Source organism: Gracilinanus agilis, chromosome 1 (genome assembly GCF_016433145.1).
Source record: "Gracilinanus agilis isolate LMUSP501 chromosome 1, AgileGrace, whole genome shotgun sequence".
Lineage (NCBI taxonomy): Eukaryota > Metazoa > Chordata > Mammalia > Didelphimorphia > Didelphidae > Gracilinanus > Gracilinanus agilis.
Genome location: NC_058130.1, coordinates 307850139 through 307872043, shown reverse-complemented (window position 1 = coordinate 307872043; position 21905 = coordinate 307850139). Strand labels below are relative to the sequence as shown.

The window sequence follows — 21905 nt, the reverse complement described above, 5'->3', positions numbered from 1 at the left end:
GGGGGAGTTAACTGATCAGGAGTGCTATCAAAGTGATAAGGAGGCAGAAATGATCTGGAAGCTCTTGGCAGGGTGAAAGGTGGGGCAGCAGTTGCTTGCAGGGAGGATATTGCTGGATGGTTCAGGAGCGGGTGTCATCTAAGGTATTGCTGGGAGGAGGGATTTTGTCTGGGGAGAAATTTGTCTTGGCAAAGCAGTTCCTGCATTGTTTTCTGAGTTTTGACTCTTGTCCTAGTGCCATGAAGGCTAGGATGTAAGGGATTTCTGTCCATTTCCCTTCCATTTTGCAAAACAAATCCAAAATGTAGGACAGTACATAACGTAGGGTCCCATTTACTGGCCATTCTTCTCCCAATTCTAGGGGATATTGTGGCCATTCATTATTGCAATAATACAAGCCACTTCTTTTCTAAGTCTTTCTGGTCAAACTTTTTCCAACTGAAAAGAAGACAGCCAAGGGGAGAACTCCGTGGGACTGAAGAAGCCTATCCTATAATGAAGGACAGGGAGACAAGCACAGGGGCTGTTTGCCAAGGCTACAAGAAAGGGAAGGAGAGTAGTAAAAAACCCAGGCACAGCAGCAGAATGAGTGCTGCCTGGCTTTAAAATGGACACAGAAGCGTCTCACTGCAGCCCCAGACTTAGAGTTCCAATGGATTGTCTCCCACCAACTGGAACTCAATGGCTATGAAGGCCTGACTCAGCTAATCTTGAATGAAAGAAAAAAGCACAAAGCAAAGAGTAAGAAGTGGAGGGTGAGTGGAAGCAAGCTTACCTTGCAATGGGGAGAGCTGAGCCAAAGATGAATTGTCCCACTTTGGGTGCAAAAAATGATGTGGGGCAGCAAGACTAAAGTCCTTTCAAAAAAATTTGACTGCTCAGGCTGATTCCATGATGAGGGAACAAGCTTTATAATGAGAAAATATAGCAAGAGTGGAGACAGAGAGAGAAGGAGGGTAGCTAGTGGGGAGTGGAAGGAAGGAAGGGATGGAGGTAAAGTGCCAGAGGGATTTTTAGGAATGCTTTTTATCTTGATTAGTTAATAAGGAAGGGGTCATTTGTTTGGGCAGTTGTTACCTTGTGGTTCCCAAGGAACTGATGTCATGATTCACTCTGTTTTCCAGGTGTGGGGAGCAAACTGTAATGGAAATAGGATGCTAATAATATGTTAAACACCCAAGGCAACTTTCTGACTAATTTCGCTCTCTCTGTGCAGGCTCTAAGGAAGGCAGTGATTGTGGAAATTAAGCATTGTTTGGACTTAGTTCTGTGTGATTGGGGAACTGAACTGCCTTACCCAAGGACTTAGGTTATGTCTAAAAATTGATGTGATGTGATGAGGGGTTTTCTCATAATTGAAAATCTAAAGAACCCACATATCTTATCAGCTACTTGGCAAGGTTAGTGGGATATTTTATCTCACATCAATAACCTGGATGTTTATGTCTGCTTGCCCTCTATTTGACAATAACTGTCTTTTGAACAACCACGAGTCAGACACTGACCTTTGTTTACATGTTGTTCCTGTGGTTAGGATGAGCTGATCATTGAGAGAACCCCAGTATTAGCTCCAAACAACTCTCTTCCCAAAAGTTCCTGAAGTGTAGATCTAGACTTTTGGGTGATTTAAGACTGCCCAATTGAGCAGAGGTTTTTGAGAGTACTTAAAGATAAGGTAGTTCAGGGAGGCCCTTATGGCCCCAAAGTAGGATATAGTTTTATTAGCATCCACATAGACATATTGATCTTATCAATCCAGAGTTTCAGGAATCACATATAAAGTCCCTCAATAAAGGAGATAGTGTCATTACCCTCAGTCAGCAATGTCAGATGCTGTGCCTCTTTCTCCAGGGTGTCTATTTGTGTGGATAGTTGTATTTGCCTGGAAAGTTGCTAAGACCTATCCTGATCTTTCACTCAGATTTCACCAGTTGATCAATCCATGCTATTCTGGTACAAACCAAGAGGATCATTGTTAAAGCCTGAGACTATTCACCTGGGACTCTTCTAGGACAGAAGGCCTCCAATTGCTGCCTATCTAGGCTGTTCATAGAATATAGTGAGAAGGGAATCCCTTTGTCTTAATTTAATCAATTAGGGACTTGGAATTCCCCCCCCCCCTTCTAATTTAATCAATTAGGGACTTGGAGGTCCTTTGAGATGTTCGAGGATACACTTGATCATGGTGAAAGGAAGTAGAAATCAATGAGACAGGAAATTGATCCCATAGCCACTGCCACCCTGGGTGGTGTCAGGCAAATTAAGGAACTATGATAGGTTCCTGAGTTGTGATGTGGGAGAACTAGTGGATAGAGAAGAAAAAGGGCCAGAGATCTGAGCATTCATTCCTGGGTTGGCAACTTGAGCAGAAGGGACTTGGATTCAGACTGCTGCACTGGGGACTCTTGCTGAAGAGATTCTTGCAGACTTCTGACTGGAGATTGGAACCTGAAGGCTCACAAAGGAATTTAGCTAAACTGTTCCTTACTTCTTTCCTACATTTCCCTCTCTTTACTATCTCTACTTTGATTAAACTAAATTGTTAAAGCTACTAACACATTCATAATTTGATTTTAATTATTACAATTTGGTGACCTTTTTAACTATTACAATTAGAACTGACTTACTATTACAAATGATTATTAGAACTGGTACTGGGGGCAGCTGGCTAGCTCAGTGGATTGAGAGCCAGGCTCAGAGACAGGAGGTCCTGGGTTCAAATCTGGCCTCAGACACTTCCTAGCTGTGTGACCCTGGGCAAGTCACTTAACCCCCCTTTGCCTAAAAAAAAAAAAAAAAGAACTAGTAGTACACTAATAAGACATACCCATCAAAGCATACAAACAAACTTTATTGACTGTTAAACTTAACTATTAAATAGTTAGAAAAACCAAGTCTTTAATCAGGAAAGGGATAAGTCCAATATTTTGGTTGCATCCAGAGTCCAGTGCCAAAAACTTTTACAGGGTCTATACCCTGGGACTCTGGGGACAGTATCCCTCGGAGAAATCATTATGTGTGAGGTGATAGCTCTGAAGAACCACAAAACCTGGGGAACTTATATACTCCCTGGGGAACTGAATATAGAAGAGTATGATTGATTAGATTTACAATGGCTAAAAAGAAATGAGGAGTTTTAACAGGATTATCAGGGAGAGGATGATTGCTTTACAATGAACACAAAAGGGCAAGATTCAGCCCAAGGGCTGGATTACTTGAGAAAGGGCTTTGACACAATGGGAGTTTCTACTAGAACAAAAGGGTATTTAGCATCTGATTGAGTCTTCTAGTTCCATCTAAAATACTTTAAGTCTATTGTTAGTCTGAAACTTGTGAAGCGGGGCTTTCCCTCTGGAGGAGTTCTTACATGACAAGATCAAACTTGGGATCTTTAGCTTTCAAACTAACTAAACTTGGGGATCTCTAGATTTCAAGTTGACAGGACAATGGAAAAATCAACTCCTCTACCAGCAAACCACCAAGCAGATTCCTGAAGGTTCTAGTAAGTTTGACTCACTAGTAAGTCTGTCAAATCAACTCAGTGCTCATGAGTTCCTTTTTTGCCCAGCCAGAGGTTATGGGCCTCCTTGCTAAGTGGCATTCTAGGAAGTCTTCACCAATCTACAATGCTCTCAAAAGAACTTAGGATGCTTGAATTTCCAAGTTTGGGGAATGAAGAAGTCTTCTAGTCATGACTCAGAAACAGACTGATGATTGTGCTCTCTGGTGGCATTTTATGGTTCTGGCTAAGAGTGCTTAAAGTTCTGATTGATGATTGATTACTTAAGCTTATAATGAAAGGAAACTATCAATCAAAGCTTTAGTTTCCTAATGTCATTACTAGAGGAATTGAATGAACCACATTGATTCCATGTTGTGACTCAATTCTGGATTTAGTTCAGTTCCCTTTTGTTGTGAGGAAGATTATTACTTAGTTATTAGCTTAGTATTAGTATTAGATCTTGCAGGAAGGGTTGGAGAATTCCAAGATGGAATGAAGAAGCAGGTAGCCTGCTTTTTATTCTCTGAGAAGGACTCCATGGTGGTTGGGACAAGTAGTAACTGATTCCCTGGGAGACCTCAGAGCTAGTGGAGTTGCTCCCTGAGTCCCTGGGATCCTGGAGTGTGGTAAAGGTTGGAAGCAGAGGACATCTATCCTGCATGACAGCACTGAGTAGGGAGTGATCTGCGATCTGGTGGACAGCTTGCAGACTTCCTCTCCCTACTGGACTACTTTGGACCATCAGTTCTGGAGGAGTTGGTTCCTGGCATCCTGGAAACATCTCTGGACTCTGCTGTGAGGATTCCCACTCCAGTACTGTTGTTCTCTGGGCCTTGCCTTGCTTAGGTCTTAGATTAGTGTAGATAAGCCCCTCCCTTGACCCTATGGTTTGCCCTTAGCTTGTAAGAGTAGAATCCCTTATTCCCATCCTTTATTATTCTTTCCCACAATTAAACTGTTATAAATGTTTGCCTTTTACTTGCTGGTTTCCATAGGCCTAGACTAGATACTGCAGGGTGGCGGTTGGGCCCAACTGCCACTTCAGTAGCAGTCACCTCCTTGGCAGTAAACCCTGGTCTCCCAACCTTGTTTGGTCCTGTACATCTGTCATTCCTGTCTGCCTCACCCCATTGTGAACCCACAGATAATTTAGTTAACTTCCCTGGTCCATTACACTTTGTATTCAATTATAGATCTAGTCCAATTTCTGCCTTGTGAGAAAACTTTATTCAATTATGAGAATTAGGAGAAAGCTTTATTGCATTGTTTGAATCTAACCCTTTGTGGTTGGAAAATTATCACCTCTGCCTCCTACCTAGAGATCCTTAACTAAGGACGTAGGTTATGCTGACCAGAACCTGGTCAGATTCAAAGATTAATGCAAAGAGTTTTCTCAAAATTACACATCTCAAGCAATTCAGATATCTTATCTTAACACTTGCCCTATACTGGACAACCAGTTATTGTTTCCACGTTTCTTTGAATATAGATACTTGTGGGGAGAGGGACACCTCTTTTTCTGATTTCAGGAAATTGGATCTGTTTAATCTCCCCCTCCCAACTTGGAAAGTCATTCTTACAATTAGAAATCAGATAGCCTAATTTAGTATTTTGGTTAATTATTTTCTCTTAACCAGTCTTATTTGTTTAATTGTTTTTAGCACATAAAAATCTGTCTCACTCTGTATTCATGGTTATTGTACTGCCTGGGGAACCCATGGATTCATTTATTATTCCTGTTTTGCTAATAAATTGTATAGCTTGGATTGTTTCCTCAGTTATTCCATCACATTATCAAGTATTTTTATCAGTNCACTTTTTACATCAGTTGCTTACCAGATAAGGGGGATATATTCATCATTTAGTAGTTGCCTACTAACTGCTCCCATGCTTATTATAGAAAAAGAAATTACATAACACCTACTTAGTTTTAAAATAGAAATTTAAAATAAAATAGAGTTGCACATCATAAATTAATATATTTATTTCTACTATTTTGGGCATGGGAAGATGGGAAGCACAGATGGTGCTGTACATAGATCCAGTCTATCAACATTTTTTTTGTGGGGGAAAGTTCACCTTCTCCCTTGAAGGAACCAGCTATGAAGGGAACATATCTTTATGGAGCCAAATATATTCAACTGCCTATCTTAGCAACCTAAAACCCCTCAAAAGATGGTCCTACATGGGACCTCTAACTGATTTATGGAACCTCTAACTGGCTTGGAAGAAGTAAATCTTCTATAAGTTGAAAGAACTCTTCTGCTTAGAGGAACTATATAATCATCCATTTGACCATGTCCTCACCAACCATTATTCCAGTGACTCATCAGGTTGTTATTTAAACTTCTGTAAGCTTCTGGGCAAACTTTGGTGGGGAATATTTGGCCACACTCTAACTCTCCTGTGGAGAAACTCATCCTTTGGAGGTCTATTACAAGACAGTCCTAAGGTTGTCTTGCTATTTGGATAAATTTCTAGTTCTTATCCTTACTCTTATTCCCATTCTTTTCTTTTGTAGTCCTGATCTAAGTGGATTTCAACACATTTTCCATTAAGATCTCTAGGATGAAGAATATTCTTCCAACTTATAGTTTATCAACCAATTCTCATTAGTATAGCTAGACACATTCACTTGAGCTGTCACACAAATCATATTGTCCCTCTGCCTTCAGGGAAAGTAGTCTTAAACACCAAGAACTTTTTTGGTGAGCTCAAGGACAGTTTATTTTCATTTTCCTTATCCTAATGATTCAGATTGTTTTTTTAAAAGACCATTAGCCATAGCCAGGGAAGGTTTACCAAAGCAGCATCTTTATCCTCTATGTCACCTTCTGTTGCTTCAAAACAGGGGTAGTTAGGTGGCTCAGTAGATTGAGAGCCAGGCCTACAGACAAGAACCTGGGTTCAAATCTGCCTTTAGATATGTCCTAGCTGTGTGACTCTGGGCAAGTCACTTAACCCCCTTTGCTTATCTCTTACTACTCTTCTGTCTTGGAAGCAATGCATAGTATTGAGTCTAAAAGAGAAGGTAAGGGTTTAAAAACAAAAAGATGGCAACTAGATGGCTCAATGGATAGAGCCCTGGCCCTGGAATTAAGAAGACCTGGTTTCAAATCTGGCCTCTGACACTTACTAGCTGTATGACTTTGGGCAAGTCACTTAACCTCTGTTTTCCTAGGAGGAAGTTAGGTGGCTCAGAGAATAGTGTGCTCGGCCTGGAGATAGGAAGTCTTGAGTTTAAATCCAGTCTCAGACATTTACTAGTTGAATGATCTTGGACAAATCACTTAACCTCTGTTTGCTTTAATACACTGGTGAAGGAAATAGCAAAACACCTCAGCATTTTTTCCAAGAAAACCCTGTGAATAGTATAGTCATTGGGCACTCTTTCTCTGTTCCATTGAGAGAATTCCCCATATACAGTCATAGTTGTGTAGCTGTAGGGTGTGTACAACCATTTGATTACACAAGGTTACTTTTGCTCTGAATCATCTTCTGGTTTTAGTTCCAAAGTTAGCCACGAGGCCATTGCAATTCAATCCTATTGCCTAAAACTAAATATTGTAGGCTAGGAATGACAGGTCAATCTGGTGGCTTAAGCTTGGGACTGGAATGACACAAGACACTCTGACTATTTAAAATTTTGCAAAGGAATATTTTCTGATAATAGCATAGAACATATGAAATGGCCCCTCATTGATGTCCCATCAACCACCACAGTGAAGGACACGAGGTCACCATCCCCTGTGCTCTTGTCTAACAAAGTTCCTGTGGTCCAGCACCTTTCCCACCGGTACCACTGACTCCCTTCATCACCTACAGCAATGTCCACTTCTCCCCAGAGAGCAATCGGAAGACTGCAGGAATCCCCGAGGCTACCTCATCCTGCTGAGCCTGTCACCTTATTAGCCACTGTCTCCTGGAGCTCTTGGTCAGATTCCCCTATCCACTGGACTGGCTCATCCCACAGCAAGGACACCTGATGTCCATCCCTCCTGGAGGCTTCCAGCACTGTACCCAGCTCTTGCCATGAATGCTTCAGTGTCCAGTTTGGTTTCAAGTCAGTTCTCAACACACATGGTGGTCCCTTCCCACCATGGTCTCTGCATATTAGGGATCCCCGACCCAGCCATCATCTTACCCATCATCAAACAGGAACCCACACCTCCCACCATGAGCCCATCTATGAGCTCGAAATCCCCAATGACCATGAAAAAGGAAGAAGGGAAGAAACCCAACGTGAAGAAACCTCTCAATGTCATCATGTTGTATATGAAGGAGATGTGGGCCAAGGTGGTGGCTGAGTGTGTATGCTGGAACCATATTCTGGTTAACCAGATTCTGGGGAAAAGGTGGCATTTGCTCTCAAAGGAAGAACAGTCCCAGTACTATGAGCTGGACAGCAAAGAGAGGCAACTTCACTCCCAGCTCTATCTCACCCTGTCAGTGCGGGACAAGTACTATGGGACGAAGAGAAAACGTGAGAAGCAGCTATCACAGACAGCCTTCACCACAGTCACAGCAGCAAATTCAAAAGATTGAAAGCCCTGACCTCCCGGAACAAGAAGCTGTGTCTACACTACCTGCCACCTGAGAAGCCTTGTGATAGCCCTGCGTCCTCCCATGGGGAGCATGCTGGACAACCCCGTCTCACCAGCACCCCTGCAGCCTCTCCCTCAGAGTCTCAGAGCAAGCACAACCCCCACCCCACAGCCCCTCCATTGCTTTATGAATCTCTTCTAGTTCTAATCTATAATCCTTTGATTCTTTATAGGATCCAAATAGGCTGCTAGATTACATGATTATACCACTGACCAACACCTCTGCAGTACCTTTACTAAGGACCCCCAAAAAGGTCAGGAAGAGTCGGCCCCAACTATTCCTAATATATCTTTCTCAACCACAATGATAGCAGAAGATAGTTAAGTTCCTTTAATTGTATCCTATTGGTATTCTAGTATTAGACTGGTGTGGCCTCTGTTCCATTCCATTGGTTCTTCATCTTTTCAAGTGGATTATGTCCATGATTCCTCTTTCATGTCTGTGTTTTGAAAGAGAATTCTTTACCCTATTGTCTATCTTGAGTTAACACTAACTTAAGTACCTCTACTTAGTACTAGATGAGAAGCTAGCAAGGAGCTTAGAAAATTAACACCCTTAGCTGTGAATCTTTTTGATGAGAACTTAACCTTCAGAAGGTGAGAAGTTGATCCCACAGACACTGCCTCCTAGGGCAGTGCTAGACAATTTGAAAACTGTGATTGGCCCCTGTGAAGAGGGGCAGGGACAAGAAGTCACCATAAAAGCACCCAGCTCCCTCAGAGCAGATTGTCTTTGAGAAGAGAGTCTGAAGAGATTGTCTTCTGGAAATAGTCTTCTGATTGGGGAGAGTCTTTGAGGGAGCTTTGCTGGAGACTGAGGCTTGGACGGTGGGTTTGGAGCTTTGCTTCACCTTAGACTCTGGCTCCTGGACTATTTTGATGGGTGGGTACTCATTACCAGCCTTCCTGGTTGAGAGCTAATTAATCTCTACCTGAATTAAGCAGATCTGGAGTAAATATTTAGATTGATAGGATAGGTAATCTCTATAACCTCTTCACATTTCTCTATTTTATTGTTTCCTCTCCATTTTGTAAATATTTATAAATAAATTTCTGACTCAAGATATAATAAATATTGGCGACCACATAATTTCATAAAATTATTGTCCAACCATTAAATTAACCCTTACATTGTCTGCAGTGAGGCTTTATTGCTTTGCTTCTGTGAATCTTACACAAGACAGTGTAGAGCTAGTCAAGATTGAATATCCCAAGTTAAATTCCTGTTTACAGCTGTTTGCATGCTTTCAAGTTTAATGACTGGTTCCAGGCTACCATTTGGGGGCTTCTGTTGTAGCTCAAAATCCAATATGGCTCACCTATACCTCATGTCTATGTACCATCCTTTTATGCACTTGCTCCAATGTAGCCATTTCTTTGTTCTCAGATGTTATTGCTCCTCAGACCATCAGTCTTTTTAGCTTTTTGGCTGTATTCACATGAATTACAAAATGAGAGGGCTTCTCTCTCTCTCTCTCTCTCTCTCTCTCTCTCTCTCTCTCTCTCTCTCTCTCTCTCTCCCCCTTCCTCCCCTACTTGTAGTTGTTCAGTTGTTTTGGTTGTGTCTAACTCTTTTTGACTCCATTTGGAATTTTCTTGGCAAAGATATTGAAGTGGTTTGCCTGCTCTAGCTCATTTTAAAGATGAGGAAACACTCTATCCACTCTTTTACCAAGCTGCCAGATCTCAGCTATGACAGCTATTAAAACCAAAGTATCAGAATAAACTTTGAACAAGATTTTCAAATTTCCATAAAATGAAGTGTTCAATAAGGTTTTCAAAAGTAATAAGACATTTGATTGAACTGCTCTCACTAAATAGTGACAATTATATTATTATTGTTATTGTTATTATTTTTATTATTATTATTAGTGAGATGAAGCTTTGCATAGTGGATCGAATCTGTCTCAAGGCCAAGGCTTTCAGCCTTACCTCATTCATATACTGGCTGTATGTCATTCTGGGTAAGTCATTTAACTTTACAGTACTCTTGGCAACTCTCTGAGATTATAGATTGTATAGAAGTTGCTGAGCTGCACAGACAGAGGGAGTTTCTCATCTGAAGTTCCTTGTACCTATTTCCTATTACTATTCTATGGTCAGAAGATATTTTTATCTACTAAATATGTTTTTAATGATTGAAATTAACAAATATAAATAAAAGCAAATACATTTAAAATATTTCATAGTATTTTTGTATATGTTGCATCATATGCATACTTTATTAGTATGTTAAAACTTGCACATAATTATAAATATCTACTGCATTTTGCATTAAGACATCACTCAGCTGAGTGTAAGGGGGTGGGGGCCTTATCTCTCCCGGTTAAAGTATTCAGCCACGTGGTTTGGACAGATTCATTTCCAGGCAGCCTGAGCTAGGGTGAATAGAGGCCTCCTTTTCTCAGACTCATTGGTTCCTTAGGTCTCTTTCTCTTGGTACTCCAAGGACATTTTAAATTATAGCAAATTAGCTTTTCTGTCAGCTCTCCCTCCTCCCCCAAGCACTGCTCCGGCCCCCATAGCGCTAGCGCTGTGGCCACCGCTCTCTTCTTCCGCTGCTTGGAAGAGGCGGTTAGGAGAGGAGACAATCGGTTGGCCTGTGGGAGAAAGAGCCCTCACAGCCATCTGGGAGAGGTCTTTGGTCTTTGGTCCTGGAGGCTCAGGTCTTTGGTCTTTGAGCTTTGACCATTGATCCTCTGTGAATCTCCCTAGATCTTTAGGCATTTGAATCATCATTAGCTATTAGGTATCTGGGCCCCAGAAGTGAAGGGAGGAAGGGAGGTATAAGAAGAAGAGGGTGGATTTCCTGAGGGATTTCTTCCTAAAGGCTGTACAGGCTGACATCACAAATTGATACTAAGAAAGCTGAGAGAGGTCATCGGTATCTGTACCAACCGAGCAGATTGCCCTCTGATTTGGCAATGGCCAAGCTGAACCAGAGAAGCATGAAACCACTAGCAGCAGCTTACTGAAACAACAGCCTACAGTCCTGAGGGATTTATTGATCATAGCTATAGTGACAGGGTCTCCTATCCCCAATCTGTTCCTGATTATTCCTTTCCCTATTTAACATCTATAGATAAACTTTATCTATACCTTCCTGAGTAGTCATTGAATCACGACCCTTGGGGAGGGAGCAACGTAGTCAGATGAAAACGTTATCCAAGGCTAATAGAGCCCAATATTAATAATCAATCCAACCCCAGGTGGGACCTGAAAGGGTTACCCATCTACCTGACCATTAAGGGTTCTTCCTGGGCACTGTTATATTTAGAAAGGAACTTATGCCATCAAGCTAAGGTGACTGAGTGGGTGTTCCCAGTTACTAGCTACCTAGGGGAATACAAAGGGCACAGCTTCTCTAATCAATATCCCCTAGGAGCATAGCAGGATCAAGAAGAATCCCACTAATATTTTTTTATAACACCCCATATATGATTCTCTTTAAGGATGGTTTAGAAATGGAGAAACGTTAACAAATTCGGCTAATTACTTTGGATCACCTGTCATCATAACTGGCTGCTGCTTTTTGTCATCTATACAACATCAGGACTTGGACAAATTTGGACTGATATCATCTTGAGCTTTATTCATTTATTTTTGACCTGATTTATTTGGAGTGGAGGCATTGTTTTTAAAAACATGTCATGTAGGTTGTCTAAAATAAAACGCATTTAACCCCACCCCAAAATTATAGCAAATTAGACAATGCCTCATAATTCTAATAGTTTCCTCAAAAAAGAAGGAAATCAAAAGCAACTTAATGTAAAATATAAATAGGGTTTGAGACCAATAGTTTACTTCTAAACACAAAAAGGTATGCTACACATCAAAGAATGAGCAAATGTAGGCAGAAAAATTAAATCAGAATTCAGTGATATAACTACTGTTATGTTTTTCTGAGAGGCCAGTAATAAAAATTTCATCAGAACTTAAAGCAATTTGAAGAACTGAAAATTAACCAATTTAATTTCACCTTGGTATGGCACTGTCCAAACTTCTGTGTTTATTGTCAAATGACCAATTTTTTTCTCATCTTCTTTTTGGTTGCTGTCTTCTCTGAAGTAGACATGTACATCACTTCTCTGCCCCTCCTTGGAGTCACATTATTTCCTCTCTGCCAGTTATTGCCTCACTGGAACCTAAAACCTATAGAACAGGCATTCCCAAGTCTGGATCAATCCATCTTAGGATACTCATTTACATGAGATAAGGAAAAGACAAATAAAAGGGAACAATAGCTGCCAGAGCCAATCTGTGTAAGCCTGTTTAGTGAAATCCTGGATTCTCTGTGGGGAGCAGTGAGGGGGTTTCTTTATTAACAAGGTAGAGAAGGTCCTGTATTACTGTTCTTTACAGGGAAACACATAGGAAGTTGAAACCAAGAGGGCAGTCCAAATGAAAATGAGCTCCAGAGGGTCAGTTACCTTAATTTTTTTAAATACCCACTGAGTCCTCAGCTCACTTAGCTCCACAGTCAATTTGTGGACTCTCATAATGCAAGCTCAGCATCACACCTTGGCTAAAAACAGGCTTGATGATTCCTATGTGATGTATTGGAGGAATTCCAGGTGAACTAGAAAGACCTCCAGTAATTGATGCAGAGTGAAAGGAGCAGAACCAGGAGAACATTGTACACAAACACAGATACATTGTGGTACAACAGAATGTAATGGACTTCTCTAATAGCAGCAATACAAGGATCCAGGAAAATTCTGAGGGACTTATGGAAAAGAATGCTATCCACATCCAGAGAAAGAACTGTGGGAGTAGAAATGCAGAAGAAAAATATATGACTGAGCAAATGGTTCGATGGGAATATGGGGAAGCTGACTTTAAATGATCACTCTATTATAAATAGTAATAATATGGAAATAGGTTTTGAACAATGATACACGTAAAACCCAGTGGAATTGCTTGTTGGTTCTGGGAGGGGGGAGGAAGAAGGGGAGGGAAAGAATATGAATCATGGAAAAATATTCTAAATTAAATAAATAAATTTTAAAAATTCTTATGTGGTGAATTGGAAGTAGGCAAGTTATATCTGTGCATAAATGCTTGTTGAATTGCTCTGTACAAACCACATTACACATAAATTGATGATGCATGCTTAAATTGTTCCTTACAGATAGTTTGGTATCAAAAAAGTTTGGAGACCACTGCACACAGGCACAAATAAATAATACTTTAAATAACCTCTTCTAAGGATATTGGTGTTTGAACAAGACCATTTAAGGTAACCCAGAGATGATCTCAGACGCTTCCCAGCTGTGTGACCCTGGGCAAGTCACTTGATCCCCATTGCCTACCCTTACCACTCTTCTTCCTTAGAGCCAATGCACAGTATTGACTCCAAGACGGAAGGTAAGGGTTAAAAAATAAAAATAAAAGAAAGCCTATAAACAGAGAAGCATCATTTAAAAAAATTAAAAAAAAACGATAACCCAGAGAATTTTAAATATCCAATAGTAATAGTCTGTAATTGACTTCTTTACTTCTAGGATCTCCTCTCTCCAATCTAACCAGCACACAGAAACCAAATTTATATTACTAACAGTAACTCCTTACTCAAGAATTTTTAATAGTTTCCTATTGCCTCTAGGATATGCACATTGTCCTCAGCCTCAGCTTTTCAAAACCTGCCTCCTATCCATCTTTCTAGTGTATTACTTCCCTCCATACAATTCTGCATTTCAACCAAACTGATATGATTTACTTACATGACATTTTATCTCCCACTTTTGCATCTTTGAAAAGTGTTCCCCCATTTCATTATGGCTAGAATACATTGCCTTCACTCTTCCATCTTATAGAAGACTTACCTTTTTGTAAAACACAGCTCTAGTGTTACTTCTTTCAAGAGACCTTTTCTGATGACCTCAGTCATTATCACTCTCTCCCTCTTGATGTTCCTTTGTGTTACCTGTGTGTACATTGTACCTACAAGTAGACCTTAAGTCAACTTGAGAGTTGGGACTTTCATTTTTGTGTAACATCTGTTTGGGTCACTCTCACTCTCTCTAAGCTGGCTCGCTTCCCCTTAGTTACTGTCATATTAATGACAGTTTGGGATTTCCAGAGAAGGACTATCACTTTATAGTTCAAACTAAAACTCTCTCAGGGTCCTAGAAATAACTTTACTGGGGGAAAAATACACCCCTACTTCTCACCACTATATCTACTGATTCTCTCACTAGTATGCTTCACATTTACATAAAATCAGGCATGGTGACACTATTAGATCATAAACATAAAATATGTATTTAATGTTAGAAGTATAATAATCATAACATCATAGTTACTCAATGTAAAGGGAATTGCAGTAATGATCTAAAACTTGGGTCACACTCTCCCACCAATATATACAATGTTGATGGGAAGAGTTAAGCACACACTAATAGAAACCTCGCAGGGAGGTCTATGAGTAGAGAAACCCAAGGTCTTGGGATAATTTGCAACTCTGAACTGTGTCATATTCAAACTCTGGGGGTTGAGTCTCACCTTGATTGACAGGTGAAGACAGTTGGAGACATTGGAATGTTCCCAGATGCCATGAGGACAAGAGGAAAGGCAGTTGGCCAGAGCATATAAATACCCTGACAGCCATCTGACAAGGACCTTTGGCTTTGGACCTGTGGCCTGGAACCCTTGGCTTTGGACATTGATCTCTGATCTTGGAGCATTGACCTGTGGATCTCTGACTGTGGGTCCTCTGATTCTCTCTGAATTCCCCCTAGATATTTAGACATCTGAACCATCATTAGATGTTTAGGTATCCAGGCCTGAGTGGGAACTGGGAAGAGGGAAAGAGAAGAAGCAGAGGGAGGTAAGGGAGGTATTTCCTGACGGCTGTAGGACTGACATAACAACTGGCAATAAGAAACTGAGAGGGATCATCGATATCTGTATCAACCAAGCAGATTGCTTTCTCTGGTTTGGCCATGGTCAAGCTGAGCCAGAGGGGGTGAAGAACAAGAGCTCCAGCATTACTGAAACAGCCTACAGTCCTGAGGGATTAGTGATCATAGCCATTAGTCACAGGGTCTCCTATCCCCAATCCATTATTTCTTTCCCTTATTAACATCTATAGATAGTTTATTAAGTACCTTCCTGAGTAGTTATTACATCATAACTCTTGGGGAGGGAGCAACGTAGTCAGATGAAAATGTTATCCAAGGCTAATAGAGCCCAATATTAATAATCAATCAAACCCCAGGTGGAACCTGAAAGGGTTACCCATCCACCTGACCTTTAGGGATCCTACCTGGGCACTGTTATCGAGAAGGGGCAGTTATTCCAGCTGAGTGACAGGATTCAGATGTCCCTGCACCAGCTATTTAGGGAATCCAAGGCATAGCTTTCCTGATTAATATACCCTATAATAACTATAATAGTAGACAAAGATACCTTCTTTATAACAACTGCAAGATTTGAAGAGCTTGACCCCTTCAGGGACAATGGAGAATATACAAAACCCTTTTTCTATGAAATGCTGCTCTCTTTTTAACCTCACTTATTGGGTATCTACCCCTATTTTTGCTCTCATACTGATGAAGCAATGACAAGCTCTTTTAATGAACTGTCATCCTTATCAGGGTGCTGAATAAATGTTGTGCTCTTGCAATGGCAAGAAATATCCTTAAGTGACAGACTATCACAAGTCTTCAAGTTGGTCTTTTAGATCCTATTGAGATAGTCAGTTATTGACAAGACAGGATTCTACACTGTCTAATTGCCTCTGAGTATGTTCTCACAGAAAAACAAACAAAAATGAACCCCAAAACCAGACACAAAGACCTCTTTTCCTTTGTTTTTCTTTCTAAACCAGAGAAGGCAATAGAGAGCAATCAGACATCTCTTCTTAGAAGCTTGACTTCTTTCAAACTGTAGACAGTGCTGAAGGGTAAGATATCTTTTACAAAGAACTGCTAGTTTTTTCTCCAACCAATAAGCAAAAAAATTTGAAACCTTCCTATAAGCTAGTTCACTTGTAGGCTTCTTAACTTTTTCATACACACATGACTTTTCCATACCTGAAATCAGGGGGTCTTGATGGTTAGTGACTCTGCTTTCCTTCTTGGGGTAAAACTTATGACATCCATTTTTTTTCCCAGTCAATTATAAAAACAACTATATGTAGTCTTTCCAGAGTTTGATGTGGCATTTCAAAAGTTACAACTTGGGAGAAGCTAAGTGTCTCAGGGAATAGAGAACAAGGCCTGGAGAGGAGAGATTCTGGGTTCAAATGTTATTCTCTAGCTGTGTGACCCTGGACAAGTCCAAATGCCTAGCTCGTTCTGCTCTTCTGCCTTGGGAAAGATACTTAGAATCAATTCTAAGACAGGAAGTAAGAGTTTTTTTAAAAAGTTTTAACTTTTCAAAGAGTAAAAAGAAAAATCATATGTAAATAAAGGAACACAACTTTCTGAGGTCAAACAGGTCTTCTCAGTCCATTTATCTGAGAGGCAGTTTTCATCTGGTTCTTTTAGCAGATGTGTAATTTCACATTTTCTTGGAGAAACTGCATTCCTTCACATGTGCTATTTTTCAGTCAATTAGCATTTATTAAAAACCTATAATGTGCTAAGTGCTAAGGATACAAAGAAATGCAAAAAGTTTCCTCTCGAGTTCACAGGCTAATGGGGGAGACAATATGTAATCGACTATGTACAAATGATATATCCAATCATTTAAAAAAATTAGCCAAAGTTTTTTTCCTACCCTTTCAGCAACCAAACTTTTCAAATATAAAGGAGGATATAGGACTTCATATTTGTTTGATATTCTCAGTGACTGGCAAAGTGCCAAAATTATAATAGGCATTTAATAAAATTATGTTAAATTGAAGCAGCCAGAGATGAAAGAAGGTATTTAGGACATGTGTCAGATCTTGAATAAGAGAGATGCTTACTTTTGGCAAGTTTTGTAAATTGTACCATACTCTCTGTTATAGTCTAGGATGGCATAATTTTCAAAACTTGCCAAGAATAAGCACCTGGCTTCAGCAGAACTTTGTGGTCCACCACTATGAGAGACCTAGGAGAAAGAATGCTATCCACATTCAGAGGAAGAACTATAGGAGTAGAAATGCAGAAGAAAAACAACTGCCTGATCATATGGGAGGATGAGGATATAATTAGGGATATTGACTCAAAATGAGCACCCTAGTGCAAATATCAATAATATGGAAATAGGTCTTGATCAATGACATGTAAAAACTAGTGGAATTGTGTGTCAGCTATGGGAGGGGGTGAGAGGAGAGGAGGGATAGAGTATGAATCCTGTAACCATGGAAAACTGTTCTAAATTAATTAATTAAATAAAAGGTAGTATTAAAAAAAACCAAACAAACTTTGTGGTCCATCAACAGCAGTGTCTCATATGCCAACAATCCTACGTGTGGCTGGTGGAAGCTGGTAGCAGTTTGGATTCTTGTCAGCTGTCAAGACCTCAATTCTGGCTATCCTTCAACCATCACTCAGCTTTATACTGTAGCTTCATTATTATTCCTGTTTTTTTTTTAAATCTAAATGTATGACTCATTCAATCTCTAGCTTGTGCCTCTCCCTACCTGACCTTGTTACTGACTTTTCCAGAATTCTGTCAAAACAAGCTTTTGCACATGGAGTCATTACTTTAGTGAGTAGTATAATTGGATGGGTAAAAAGGTTAATAAAATGTAAATAACAGAACCTCAACCCTTTCAGGATGAGATTTTGCTCTGTACTCCTGCCATTAATTGAAAAACAGTTCATGAGCTTAATGCAAGTATCTGAAGCAAATGATCATTCAGTCTTCCACTACTGGCTAGGAGCTGAAATTCTTTACCTTGGTTCAGAGAGCTGCAGAAAACTGCTCATTGCTTATCCTCCTCTGGTATCGTCTGCCCTATCAGTGCTTGGCTCATCTCCACTTGTTACTGAAAGAACAGCAAAGGCTACTCAATGCTCTTCTCAACCTCCAAGGAAAAGATTATGTCTATAATGGCAACTTTTTCCTCTTCCGTATCTTATCTTGAAGTTTCAAAGTTCACACACAGTGACCCTTGATCCTTGGGAAATCATTTTCAGAATCAAGTCCTCTTTGCTCCAAATCCTTTTGGGAGAAATAGTTGGTAAGAGAAAATCTGTATGTATCTCGATACAGGTCCTTTATGTTTATAAAAATACAAAGGTTCTTAAAAAAAAGAAAAAAAATATCAGTTGGCTAGGCTGCTTCTCTGAGTTTAATAGCAGCAAAGGAGTCCTTAAAGCTCAAAGTGATTACCTGAATTCATTATATCATAAGGCAGAGCCAGCTCTAAAAAGCTTGAGAGAACCAATTGTTAAATTTTCAGTGTGAACATTTATATCCTGGAACTCTGCAAACACTATAAATCAGGGCTTGCCTTATTATTTTGTCAATTGTATAGATTTAAGAAAGTGATTGAAAAATGTTGTTGATGCATATTAAACTTAAATGTATGTCTAGTGTACAGTTTCTCTTGACACCCTAAAGAAATGGTTGTTAAACACTTGTCAGCATATTCTTTTTTTCCCAAACATTTATTAATATTCATTTTTAACATGGTTATATGATTCATGCTCCTCCTTTCCCCTTCACCCCCAGCACTCCCCCCACCCATGGCCGATGCACATTTCCACTAGTTTTGTCATGTGTCCTTGATCAAGACAAATTTCGAAATTGTTGGTAGTTGCATTGGTGTGGTAGTTTCGAGTCCACACCCTCAATCATGTCCACCCCTACCCATGCGTTCAAGCAGTTGTTTTTCTTATATGTTTCCTCTCCTGCAGTCCTTCCTCTGAATGTGGGTAGCGTCTTTACCATGAATCCCTCAGAATTGTCCTGGGTCATTGTATTGCTGCTGGTGCAGAGGTCCATTACATTCAATTTTACCACAGTATATCAGTCTCCGTGTACAGAGTTCTTCTGGTCCTTTCACTCTGCATCTGTTCCTGGAGGTCTCTCCAGTTCCCTGGAACTCCTCCAGTTTATTATTCCTTTTAGCACAATAGTATTCCATCACCCGCATATACCACAGTTTGTTCAGCTATTCCCCAATTGAAGGACATACCCTCCTTTTCCAATTTGTTGCCACCACAAAAAGCACAGCTATAAATATTTTCGTACAAGTCTGTTTATCTATGATCTCTTTGGGGTACAAACCCAGCAATGGTATGGCTGGATCAAAGGGCAGGCGTTCTTTTATAGCCCTTTGAGCATGATTCCAAATTGCCAGCCAGAATGGCTGGATCAGTTCACAGCTCCACCAGCAATGCATTAATGTCCCAATTTTGCCACATCCCCTCCAACATTCATTACTCTCCTCTTCTTTCATTTTAGCCAATCTGCTAGGTGTGAGGTGGTACCTCAGAGTTGTTTTCATTTGCATTTCTCTAACTATTAGAGATTTGGAACACTTTCTCATGTGCTTATTGATACTTTTGATTTCTTTACCTGCAAATTGCCTATTCATGTTTCTTGCCCATTTATCAATTGGGGAATGGCTTGATTTTTTATACAATTGCTTTAACTCCTTGTATATTTGAGTAATTAGACCCCTGTCAGAGTTTTTTGTTATAAAGATTTTTTCCCAATTTGTTGTTTCCCTTTTGATTTTGACTACATGGTTTTTGTTTGTACAAAAACTTTTTAGTTTAATATAATCAAAACCATTTAATTTACATTTTGTAATTTTCTCTAACTCTTGCTTTGTTTTAAAGTCTTTCCTTTCCCACAGATCTGACAAGTAAACTATTCTGTGTTCACTTAACTTGTTTATAGTTTCCCTCTTTATATTCAAGTCGTTCACCCATTCTGAATTTATCCTGGTGTAGGGTGTGAGATGTTGATCTAAACCTAATCTCTCCCATGTTGTTTTCCAAATTTCCCAGCAGTTTTTGTCAAATAGTGGATTCATGTCCTAAAAGTTGGGCTCTTTGGGTTTATCATACACTGTCTTGCTGATGTCATTTATCCCCAGTCTATTCCACTGATCCTCCTCTCTATCTCTTAGCCAGTACCATATTGTGGTTTTTTTTTTAATTTTTTAAACCCTTAACTTCTGTGTATTGACTTATAGGTGGAAGATTGGTAAGGGTAGGCAATGGGGGTCAAGTGACTTGCCCAGGGTCACACAGCTGGGAAGTGTCTGAGGCCGGATTTGAACCCAGGACCTCCCATCTCTAGACCTGGCTCTCAATCCACTGAGCCACCCAGCTGCCCCCTACCATATTGTTTTGATGACTGCTGCTTTATAGTATAGTTTAATATCTGGTACTGCTAGGCCCCCTTCCTTCACGTTTTCTTCATTATTTCCCTTGATATTCTTGATCTTTTGTTATTCCAAATGAAATTTGTTATAGTTTTTCCTAATTCAGTAAAGAAGTTTTTTGGTAGCTTGATAGGTATGGCGCTAAATAGGTAAATTAATTTGGGTAGAATGGTCATTTTTATTATGTTAGCTTGTCCTACCCATGAGCAATCAATGGCTTTCCAATTGTTTAGATCCAGTTTTATTTGTTTGGAAAGTGTTTTGCAGTTGTTTTCGTATAATTGCTGTGTTTGTTTTGGTAGGTAGATTCCTAAGTATTTTATATTGTCTAGGGTGATTTTGAATGGTGTTTCTCTTTCTACTTCTTGCTGCTCTAGAGTGTTGGAAATGTATAGAAATGCTGATGATTTATGTGCATTTATTTTGTATCCTGCAACTTTGCTAAAGTTGTTGATTATTTCTACAAGCTTCTTAGTTGATTCTCTAGGATTTTTTAAGTATACCATCATATCATCTGCAAAGAGTGACAGCTTAGTCTCCTCCTTGCCTATTTTGATACCTTCAATTTCTTTTTGTTCTCTAATTGCAACTTCTAGTGTTTCTAGTACAATGTTAAATAATAGAGGTGATAATGGGCATCCTTGTTTTACTCCTGATCTTATTGGGAAGGCTTCTAATTTATTCCCATTGCATATGATGTTTGTTGATGGTTTTAGGTATATACTGTTTATTATTTTTAGGAAGGGTCCTTCTATTCCTATACTTTCTAATGTTTTCAATAGGAATGGATGCTGTATTTTGTCAAAGGCTTTTGTGGCATCTATTGATATAATCATGTGATTTTTGTTTGTTAGACTGTTGATATGGTCAATTATGTGGATGATTTTCCTAATGTTGAACCATCCTTGCATTCCTGGTGTAAATCCCACCTGATCATGGTGGATGATCTTCTTAATTACTTGCTGGAGTCTCTTTGCTAATATCCTATTTAAGATTTTTGCATCTATGTTCATTAGGGAGATTGGTCTGTAGTTTTCTTTCTCTGTTTTTGATCTCCCTGGCTTTGGAATCAGTACCATATTTGTGTCATAAAAGGAATTTGGTAGGACTCCTTCTTTGCTTATTATATCAAATATTTTGTATTGTATTGGGATTAGTTGCTCTTTGAATGTCTGATAGAATTCACTTGTGAATCCATCTTGTCCTGGCGATTTTTTCTTAGGGAGTTCTTTGATGGCTTGTTCAATTTCTTTTTCTGATATGGGATTATTTAGGTATTCTATTTCTTCTGCTGTTAATCTAGGCAGTTTATATTTTTGTAAATATTTGTCCATATCTCCTAAATTGTTATATTTATTGCCATATAATTGGGCGAAATAGTTTTTAATGATTGCCTTAATTTCCCCTTCATTAGAGGTGAGGTCTCCCTTTTCATCTTTGATACTCTCAATTTGGTTTTTTTCTTTCCTTTTTTTTTATTAGATTGACCAGTACTTTGTCTATTTTATCTGTTTTTTCAAAG

The 21905-nt window shown here is 39.5% G+C and overlaps 1 pseudogene; it reads left to right on the top strand.

Moving 5' to 3' along the window:
• Window positions 1-7185: 7185 nt before the first annotated feature.
• On the top strand, window positions 7186-8298 carry LOC123251236 (annotated as a pseudogene).
• Window positions 8299-21905: the final 13607 nt, after the last annotated feature.